Here is an 11367-nt window from a genome sequence, read left to right as displayed (position 1 = left end):
CCTATCACACAGGTTTCTGGGCTGAAGGCACATTTTTAACTTTCCTAGATATTGCCAAATTGCTTTCCAAGGTAGCTTTACTGACCCTCCCACCAGCAGTGTCTGAGAGGGCCTGTTGCTCCACATCCCTGTCACCACTTGTCAGTCTGACACTAATTTTTGTTAAACTGATGGATGTGAAAATGTAGCTCCTTGTGGTTTTAATTGGCCACCCAAAGACCCTTTAACATCTCTCAAGGAATCCTTCCCCCAACCTCCACCCAGCTGCTATCCCATCTCATTCCTCCCCTTCTCGTACTTGTACTTTTTAAATTGTCCCATTCTAGCTCTGCACTGTTTCACCTCCCACTCAGTCCTCAGCTGTGTGGCCTCCACCCCCAGGTCTCCGCTGAGACTGATCTAGCCAAGGTCATCAGGGAACTTGGCTGAATCCAGTGCATGTGCCTCAGTCTGCGTCCCAACCCCCTCCCTGCTCTGCTGCACGCAGTGTGCCCTAGTCTTGCGCTATCCTGACTCTCCTCCCACTGTTCACATGGCTGCTTCTCTGGCCTTCATAACTTCCTCCTCCTTCTCTAGCGCCTTCAAGGGTTGGTGTTCCTTTTTCCTCTGCTCCGTCTTCCTGGGCCATCTCACCCACACTTATGGCGGTTGTGACCACTTATGTCCAGCTGATCCATGTGTCCGTGGAATAAAACACTGCCTTACCCCGGAAGCCACCCGCCTCCCCTCTCAATCACGGGCCCCTTCTCCCCATCCCTGGAGTTACTGCTACAGTGAATTTTGTCTTAACCGTTGCTTTCCCTTTCTTAATTGGTTTTAATACCTATGAGACTATCCCTAAACAATACGTTGTTTCGTTTTGACTGTTTTTGCCTTTGTATAAATGAAATCACACTGTATATATTCTTCTGCAACTCGCTTTTCTCTTTCAACACTGCTTTTGAGAGACATTCGTGTAGATGCTGTAGCTGTGGTTTATTTATTTTCATTTCTGTATAAACCACTTATTTTTTCATTCTATTGTTGATGGATGTTGGGTTGTTTCAATTTTTTGCTACTATGAAGAATACTGCTCTAGTATTCTTGTGTGTATGTATAGATATAGATATAGATATCTAGGAGTCAAGTTGGTTGAACAGATATGCTCATGTCCAACTTAACTAGGTAATAAGAAACTGTTACCCAAAGTGGTTGCATCAGTCTATACTCCCACCAACAGTGGGTAAAACTTCTTGTTCTGTGCCCTTGTCAGCACTTCCTATTATCAAATTTTCATTTTTTTGCCAATCTGGCAGGTATGAATTGATATCTCATTGTGGTTTAAATTTGCATTTCTTTGGGCCGGTCCCGTGGCTTATCGCTTAAGTGCGTGCGCTCCGCTGCTGGCCGCCAGGGTTGGGATCCTGGGCGCGCACCGACGAACCGCTTCTCTGGCCATGCTGAGGCCGTGTCCCACATACACCAACTAGAAGGATGTGCAGCTATGACATACAACTATCTACTGGGGCTTTGGGGGAAAAATAAATTAATTAAAAAATTTAAAAAAAAATAAATTTGCATTTCTTTGACTACTAATGAGGTTGAGCATCTATTCATATTGTTATTATAACCCATATAGGCTTCTTTCTCTGTAAAAGTACCATTTGTGTCTTTGCTCATTTAAAAATAGGTGGTTTGTTTTTTCTTTTCAATTAATAGGAATTCTTTATATATTCTGGATATAGATTTGCTAATTATATGTGTGGCAAGTACCTTCTCCAGGTTTGTGGTTTATCTTCTCATTCTCTGTATGTTGTTTTGTGATAAATAGAAATTCTTAGATTCAATGTAGTCCAATTTATCAATCTTTTCCCTTAGAGTTAGTGGGAGTTTTTGTCTTGTTGTAGAATGTCTGTATTTCCCAATATCGTCAAGAATTTCTCCTATATTGTCTTCCCAAGGTTTTATAACTCAAATATGTATATGACGTGAAGTAGGAATTCTATTTAATTTTTTTCCCATAAGGATAAGGAGTTGTCCCAGCACCACTTATTGAATAGTGCATCCTTCCCCCAGTGACCTAGAGTGCCATCTCTGTCATAGATTAAGTGTCATAGGTTGTCAGTGACCTATAGTGCCGTCTCTGTCAGAGGTTAAATACACGGATCCGTTTCTGCACTCTCTATATTGATGCATTGTTCTACACCAACCCTACACTGTCGAAATTACTAGAGCTTTATAATAAATCTTGATATCTGGTAGGAGACGTCCCCCCATCTTGTTTGTCTTCAAGAGTGTCTTGGCTGTCTTAGACATTTGCACATCCAAAGAATTTTGAAATCACCTTGCCAAGTTCTAGGGAGATAAAGCTTTTTGGTATTTTTAGTGAAATTGTATTAATCTATAAATTATTTTGGGAGAGAATTAACATTTTTATGTCATTGAGTATTCCAATCCATTAACATGATATATGTATATATATATTTATTCATTTATTTAGATCTTCTTTAGTGTCTTTCCATAAAGTTCTATATTTTTCTGAAAATATTTGTTCAATTTATTCCTGGGTGTTTTTAATGTTATTTTTAATTTATCTTTTTCAATTTTTATTTTTTAGATATTTGTGACAGATGTATAGAAATGAATTGCTTTTAGTAAATTGATCTTCTATTTAGCAGCCTTGGTGACCTCTTACTTGCTTATCAATTCTTTGTGTTGACTATGTACACAATCATATCATCTGTAAGTAATGACAATTTTGTTTCTTTTCCAATCCTGACACTGTTTTGTTTTGTCTTCTTTTTTTTTTTCTTGCCCTACTTCACTGGCTAGACTTCTCGTAAAATGGTAAATCGAAGAGGTGGATCTGTGCGCCTTTATCTTATTCCACTACCTTTTGTGTCCTTCATCAAATTGGTTGGCTGGCACCTCCCTCCACCCAGCAACTGCCCATTTTATCATTGATAGGGCTCTTAAATCCATCCCCTCCTCTCCACCCCACGGCCAATAGCCTAATTCCATGCTTCATCATCTCCCGCCCAGTGCACCAGCCTCTTCACTGGTCTCCAAGCATCCAGCCTAGCCATGTCGCCTCTACCCTCCACCCTATAGCCAGAGTGATCTTATGAAAACACAGATATGCCCATCTCTTCCCCCAGCTTAAAACTATTCATTGGATTCCCATTGCCTAAAGCAGTGGTCTATAAAGTGGAGTGTACACTTACCAGCCTAATGACAAGACCGTCCATTGAGGTATAGTAGAAAAATACTAGATCTTCTATTTCTATTCATTTTTTATCTTAAAAATGGAAAGGGAATTAAGTTCTTCTAATATTAGTAAATGAATTGACGCCAGTACCCTCATCTGGTTTGTGTATCTGACCTGTGTCTGAGGGTCAGTGTCACGGGAGGTAGCAGAGACTTCCTGAGGGAAGGGGGGGGCAACACCTGGGAGGGGTGGACAGAAGGGCCCTCTCTCCCCGCCAGCATTCTGCAATACATTGTGGTGTATAGCGTGTACCTCTGTCAGGCGCAGTGAACATGAGGATCATGTTACTAAGGTTTCATATATTAACCCCACAACATAGGCAAGTGGCTTTAAAATATTCCTTTAAATAAATTGCAAATTCCAGATAATGCTGAAATTACAGCACCAAAAAAAAAAATAGAAAAGGGCAACGCTCGGGCTGGCCCCATGGTTTAGTGGTTAGGTGCGTGCGCTCCGCTGCTGGTGGCCCGGGTTCGGATCCCGGGCGCGCACCGACGCACCGCTTCTCCGGCCATGCTGAGGCTGCGTCCCACATACAGCAACTAGAAGGATATGCAACTATGACATACAACTATCTACTGGGGCTTTGGGGGAAAAAATAAATAAATAAAATTATAAAAAAAAAAAAAGGGCAACGCTGACAGGTCTCCTCCTTCTCATATGAACTCCTGTCCATATCAGCCATGGAGTAAGGAACGTAATAAAATGTGAGAAAAAACATTGATCAAAAAGACACTTTGAAATGTGAATTTATATGCTCTATCATTAATGACGAATCTCATCCTAAGTCTATATTGTGCCTTGAGATATCAGCTAAGGTCATATGTGCTAATCTGTGTATATTAAGTTCATTTGAACAAGACTTTTGGAGACTGCTGGCCTCAAGAGAAGGTCCAAGCACCTTAGTCTGGCCTTCAAGGCCCTCCCTTCGTGGTCACTGCTTATCCACCTCTCCTTGTCTCTTTGCCCCCAACAGCATCACAGTTCACATTACAGCAACTCTAAACTTCCAGATGGTTCTCTCAGACCCACTATGTTCTTTCTGGCCTTGATACTCTCCCCTGTCTCTGCCTGGATGCTCCCCGACTGGTCTCCTATCAAAGCCCCACTTGTCCTCTAAGGCCCAGCCCTTCCTTGACCTCCCCGGCCAGATTAGATCCCCCACCTGTGCTCGCATAAAACCTCTAGTGAAGCTCTAGCCCTGTACGCCCCACGTTGCTTCATACCATCTTTGGGGGGCACTCTCTCTTTAGCCCCAGGATCCAGCAAGGCCCTGGCTAATAAAAATAATAATCATAAAAATATTAATAAAACCAGAAGTTGAAGTCATTCGTTTATTCATTCATTCATTCAGCAAGTATTGATGGAGTTCTACTTTCTGCCAGGCGCTGAGCTAGCTTCTGAGAATGCAGCTGTGATCAAGCCAGACACAGTCCCTGCCCTCAGGGAGTTGCATTCTAGTAGGGGGGTGGGGGTGGAAAATAACAAACAAATGAACAAGAGATTTTCAGATGAAGATTTGTTTGTCATGCCAAAAGGGCCTTTGCACATGCTATTCCCTCTGCTTGAAAAGTATTTCCTGACCCTTTGCATGACAAGCTATAGAGTGTACAAATTTCACAAACCACAAAAGCAGGTGTGCAAAAGTGTAGCTTCATTATTCTTTTTCTGTGACTCAGTGGGAGAGAGAGGGGCCCTCAGTGTCTTCTGAAGTCCCTCCCAACCTGAGACACTATTTCCCATTGCAGCAATGTTGTCAGCCCCACTTTGGCCGCTTGGGCTCCTAAGATAATCATTCTGACACATAGTGTATGTTTAATTTGTGGTATGATTGATTGATTGATTGAATGAATATAGTTACATTTTAGCTTTCTGACATTAAATTTTTTTTTCAATCTAATATAGAAGTTGGAAAATAAAGAAAACAAAACAAATGCACCTGTCTTAGCCCAAGTTTCACAGAAAGTAGAACTTGGGACAGAGGATTAAGTGTAAGTCCTCTGGGGTGTGTGATCCAGGGAGCCAGGCTGAGGGAGGACAAGGAGGCAGAGCAGAGAAAGGAGAGCAAATGAGAAGCTGCGTTACTGAGCCGGCCACCGCTCTGGGTTGCTCAGTCCCACCCTAGAACCATCTAAGGAATTGTATGAAAAGTGTCTCTGTGCCCAGGCCTGGCTACGTAAATTGCAGGGCCCAATACAAAATTAAAATGCAGGACCCTTGTTCAAAAAGCAGGGGGAAAAAAGTGCCATTAAAGGTACTAAACTATAAAACTTTTCCTTTTCTTCCACAGTCTCTCTCTTGACGTGTCATGGTGTTTTTTTTGGTACTTAGTGTCACTCTAAGTAAAGAAAAATTAAAAATTTAAGTTTTACCGGTCATCTTTATATGCTACAGTGCCATCTTGTTTGTTTGTTTGTGAGGAAGATCAGCCCTGAGCTAACATCTGATGCCAATCCTCCACTTTTTGCTGAGGAAGATTGGCCCAGAGCTAACATCCATGCCCATCTTCCTCTACTTTATATGGGACGCCGCCACAGCATGGCTTGACAAGCGATGTGTCTGTGCGTGCCTGCGATCCAAACTGGCGAACCCCCGGCCGCAGAGCGCACGCAGTTAACCGCTTGTGCCACCGGGCCAGCCCCTGAACCTCTTTTTCCACACAAAGCACACTTCTTGATCTTTCCAGAATGTTTCCTTCCGTCAGGCCCTTGTACAGGAGTAAACGGGAGGCCTTGACTCGAGGTTGACTTCACTTGGAGGAAGGGTGCTTTGTAAATTTGTCCAAAGAGATGTCCTAATCTTCACAAAGGCCTTCATGGTGGCCGTGTCTCCCCTCCTGAGCCTTCAAAAAGGATACTGCTTCCGCTAGGGCCCTCTCAAGCAGAGGCCTCTAACTTCCTGACATCCCTATGCATCTCAGAACCTTCACCATTCCCGGTGTTTCTTGCACATTGTTACTTCTCGTTGTGGGTGTTGATCATCCCTTTTAGCCACCCAGCATCTGAACTCCTTTCCTGTGTTTAGGAAAAATCCCCTGCCTCTGAGACAGAGCCATCCTTCCATACTATAAACAGAAATGTCTCTTTTGCTGCTAGGGTATAGTCATGTGACCTGGGCTCCACCAGTCGGATACCCACAGGTCCAGAAAGACTCTATGTGTGGGATGCCATGTTTGGGCTACTGGCAGCAACAGTGCTGTCTTCACAGGGACAGTTCTGGCCCAAGCTTTAGGGCACTGACCTTGGCTAGGTCATCTCTAAGCCTGGTTCTCTACACATCCACAAGAGTCTGTGAGTTATCCATTATCTTTTTGTAAATAATTTTTCTGCTCAATTAGTCAGAATTATTTTTTGTTTCCTACAACCTTAACTATCCTGATGGATGAATTCTTCCTCTTCACATCAAAACACAAGCTCTTTGGGGGTTCATGATTTCAATTACATTCCCCTCTTCCCTGCTTTGCTGCTACCAACTTCTTCATTCACTGAGGACTTTGGCCCCTGCCCCACACTCTTTCTCTCCCTCCCAAGTCCTGCCATCTCCCTAAGTGACTTCACATTATACAAGGGTGACCCATTTTACACCTTGGTGTCCTGATTCCACATCCTCCTGATCATCAATGACCTTCATCTCCAGTTCATATCAGCCACCGACTCCAATGGCCACACGCTGGATCTTATCCTGCTCATATTAGTCAAAATTTGGGCTGCAAATACATAAAACCCAAATAAAATGGGTTTAACAAAAAGGGATGCTCTTATCTCATGTAACAAGAATCTGGAGATAGGATGGCTCCAGGGCACATTAATTCAGTGGCAGTTCTGTGACTTCATCAAGGACCCAGATTCTTCCTTTCTCTCCATTCTGCTGTCCTCAGGAATTGGCCCTGTCATCAAACTGGCTCCCTGCATGCTCACAAGATGGTTACCTCAGGCCCAAATATCGCATCCTATGACAATGTTCAGAAGCAGAAGAAAGGGACCTTCTCTTCCTTCTGTCACTTTTTAAGATGAAAGGAAAACTTTCCTAGGTGTGCTCTCCCTCTCCCATTCCCACACTTGGCAATAAACTTCCCCAGTGACCAGAACTGCATCCCCTACTCATGCCTACACTCAATGCTGGTGTAGCAGCAAGAATCAGGTTCAGGTGCATGGAATAGAAAGGAAAAAGTAAGTGTGGCTTAAAAAGGAATGAAGTTTCTCATATGTAAAGAATTAGGAGGTAGGATTGGAGATAGGCTGCCCAGGGTTGTTATGGCAGCTTCTTGGTGTCATTAGAAACGCGGAAGCTTATCTTCCCACTCCACCGTTCTCAGTGTGGATTCCATCATTAAGGGCATCACAGTCCAAGAGGGCTGCTTGAATTCCAGTCACCACATCCCTTTTCTAGGCAGAGGGAAGGAAGAAAAGGAAGAAGAAAGATATGACATCACGTCTTTCCCCAAATATCCCAGAAAGCACACAGCATCTCACAGCTTACGTTATACTGGCTAAACTTGTCAAATGGCCACAGCCAATTGCAATTCTGGAAAATACAGTCTTATTTCACGAAGCTAGATGCCTGGCTAAAAATTTGCTGCCACACCTTTATCTGACCCAAACTTCCTTTTGCTGTACTCCTAGGAAGCCAGGAAAAAAAAATGTCATGATTTAGAATCAGACAGATTTGGACTTGAATCCTTCCTCTGGCCAAGTCAATTGACCTGTCTGAGCCTCTGTTTCCTCAGTTGTAAGGCAGAGGTAGTTCAAATATTGCCGAAGAATGCTCTTGCTTGCAAGTAATAGAAAACCTGACCAATAGTAGGTTAGGGCATTTCTTGCCTTACGAGAAGTCTCAACAAAGGGAGCTGCTTGTATTGTTTCACTGGCTTGATCATGTCATGGCCAGTGTCTCTGTGATTGTCTTGGTCTTTTCCTCATGTCGTGGCCTCACAGAATATGTTGTTCTGTGGATGACATCATGTCCATGTTACAGGCAGAAGAAAGAACGGTAAGGGAATGAAAGATGAGCAATCTGAGTCTCTTCTCTTCTCAGGAAAGCCAGTGTGTTCCCAAAAGTGTCACCTAGTGTGCATTCTCTTCTGTCTCATTGCCCAGAACTATATCACAGGGCCCCCCATTAGCAGGAAGGTAGCTAGAGAGAAGGATGTTGACGAAATCAGTCACTAACCAACAGTGTCTACACACACACATCCACCTCTCAGGGGCGATGTGAAGATTAAAAGAGCATAGTGCCACCAGAATAGCTAAAATTTAAAAGACTGACAATATCAAGTGTTGATGAGGATGTGGAGCAACTAGAACTCTGATCCATTGCTGGTAGGAAAATAAATTGGTACAACCCCTTTGGAAAACTATTTGACAATACATACTAAAGCTAAATATACACCTTCCTTCTGATTCACCAGCACTTCTAGGTTTATATACCCAAGGGGAATGAATACATGTGTGTCCCAAAAGACATGTACATGAGTGTTCGTAGCAGCCTTCTTCACTGAAAATGACCGAAATGCCCATCAACAGCAGGATAGGTAAATTGTGAACTATTCATACAATGGAACACTTCATAACAAAAAGAGAGAGAAGGAGAAAGAAGAGGAGGAGAGGAAGAAACCACTAATACACACAACAGCATGACTTGCCCAAAGTCATGTTGCAAAGGCAGGACTCACACCCAGGTGTGGTGGCTCCAAATCCTGTGCTTTTTAGAGGAAACAAGATCTCCAGTTGAGGGGAGTATAAATTGGAAAGGCCTTTCTGAGGGAAGTTGGCAGTATCACTATTAGAAATGTAATGACCTTTGACTCAGCAAGTCCACCATCATAACACATCCTAGGAAACATATCCATGTGGACATAAAGAGGTGTGTGCAAGGATGTTCACTTCAGCATTGTTTGTAATGGGGAAAAATTGGAAACATCCCAAATATCCACGAGTAGAGCAATGCGTTAAATAAACTATTCCGTTTAAGAAGGCACTTAGAAGTGCAGTGGTTTGTAGGGGAAGAGGGAGAATCTCCCTCTGCCCTTTTTTTTAAGGTTTTTATGGCTGGCCAAATAATTAACAAGACAGATTAGCAGGAGAAAATAATATTAAGTTTAATAACACGTATATATGGGAGAAAGCAGGGACAATGCGTTTCTCAACACAATAGTAGAAATTTTCGTCTTAAATACCATGTTCAGCCAACGACAAAGAAGGATGTTGGGGGTGGGGGGAGTCAGTTACAGGAGATTACCACTAAAGCACAGTAAACAAGAGTAAGGTTATTATGTAGATTTAAGTCCTCACCTTTTACATTGATAAGCTTCTAGAAATGAGACCATCCCCCCTCTTCCCAAAACAGAGAGGGAGATACCTTTATAAACAGAGATTTCTCTTATAAATGTAAATGTTTGTCTGGCAACTCTTTGCAGGGCCATCTAGAGAATGTGGCCAGAGAGACAGAACTTCCAATAAGATGGGCTTGTTGGTGCCTTTTTTATTGTAACATTTATCTTATATTATCTTTACAGCCATCATGATAGATCTGTTCCAGGAAGGAGCCACCATGTCAAATTTTTTAGGCAGTTAGTGTGGGAGGTCAAATGTCTCTCAGAGAAAACAATCAAGGTAAAGAGATATATTTTAGGATGGCTAAATCTTGATCTCCCACAGTCCCGCCTTTGAAACTAGGAGTTTCACAGTCCTTTTGAAACTTAAAGTAGTTTTATAGTCTAGAAGCTGAGTTGGTAGGCTGTTTTATCTCACTGAACACATTTTTTTGTCTTGATAATAGATCAGTTTAATTAAGTTTATTTTAGAAGGTGGTGATGCAGGTGGGCTCTCAATGTTATGCCTATATTATGGAAGCAAGCAATCAAGTATTTAATAGAAGCATTTTTACGTAAACAAAAGAAAAACAAGGTTAATGGTTGGAGCAAATTGGAAACAAGTTTGAGTTAAGAGGACAGCCAGTTAAGAAGATTTTTAGATGTCAGCGTCAAAGCATCTTTTGCAGTTTAAAATGTCTCTGATGGTGTCGTCAGGTCATCTCTTAAGTTTATATCAAGTCTATCAGCTTTAGTTTGTAAGGCTTCAGGAAAAAGGGCAGGTTCAGTTTTTAGTGATTTTAAATGAAAATGATGGAAAAAATCAAAAACGTTAGTTTGGACATCTGTAGCCAGATATTTCAGGAGACTAGAAGAAATCAGGATCTTGTCTAGTCAACAGATATAAAACAAAAACCTCAAAAGACAATTAATAAAACTAGGATCTAATATTTGCAAATGTATACTATAGGTTTTATTGAAATATAATTTTTTTCTCTAAAATCACCCTTATTTTTATTAAGATAGCCAAATTAAAACTAACTAGTTTGCAAAATAAGTCTAGTTCTATTAGAGTTGGCCCAATTATTTATATAAGTACAGCAAGAATAGCAGTTGATCACATAGCCTCTTTTAAATCTGCTTTGCTGGAACTTTTTATAAGGAATCTCACATTGAACTTTAAAGGCCTCTCCAGGCCAGGAAAGCCAAGCCCAGGATTTTGTCATCAGACTTTGCCTGCAATACCTACAGATTTGGGTGAATTTTTCTCTTTTGAGGTTCCCCCAAAATATTTCTAGGTTCTTCGTGCCTGCCAGATAAGTGACTTTTTTTATTTATCCTGGTAAGTGCTGTTTGGAACATAAGGTACCAGGCCAATATTTTTACATGGCTTTATTTGATAAAGTCTAATCTTTGTTCTTCAAAAGCTGTATGGTTATATCACAAATATGATGTTCTAGTCACAACTTTGGTAATATAACTAGTGTTTCTAATTGTGTCTTGTTATAAGGAGAAGAGATTTTTATTGAACTTATGTAAATAACTATATTGCCATGAAAACAACAATATTCACTTACTAAGAGTTTCTAAATTTGAGGGATCAGATAGAGAGAAAAAGATAAATATTTTAATTTTATTTATAAAAGTATCATTTACCAAATTGTTATAAGTCATAGCTAGCTCAGGAGAAAAGAGAAAAAGTTTTCTTTAAATCTGAAAAAACAAAACATTAAAAATTCAGCAATACTTTAAATGAAAAATCATAAAAATTATAATCATCTTTATCAGTTTATTTAGTCCTGTGTAATCC

This window comes from Diceros bicornis, chromosome 19, assembly GCF_020826845.1.
Source record: "Diceros bicornis minor isolate mBicDic1 chromosome 19, mDicBic1.mat.cur, whole genome shotgun sequence".
NCBI classification, from domain to species: domain Eukaryota; kingdom Metazoa; phylum Chordata; class Mammalia; order Perissodactyla; family Rhinocerotidae; genus Diceros; species Diceros bicornis.
Note: the sequence above shows the minus strand (reverse complement) of the source record.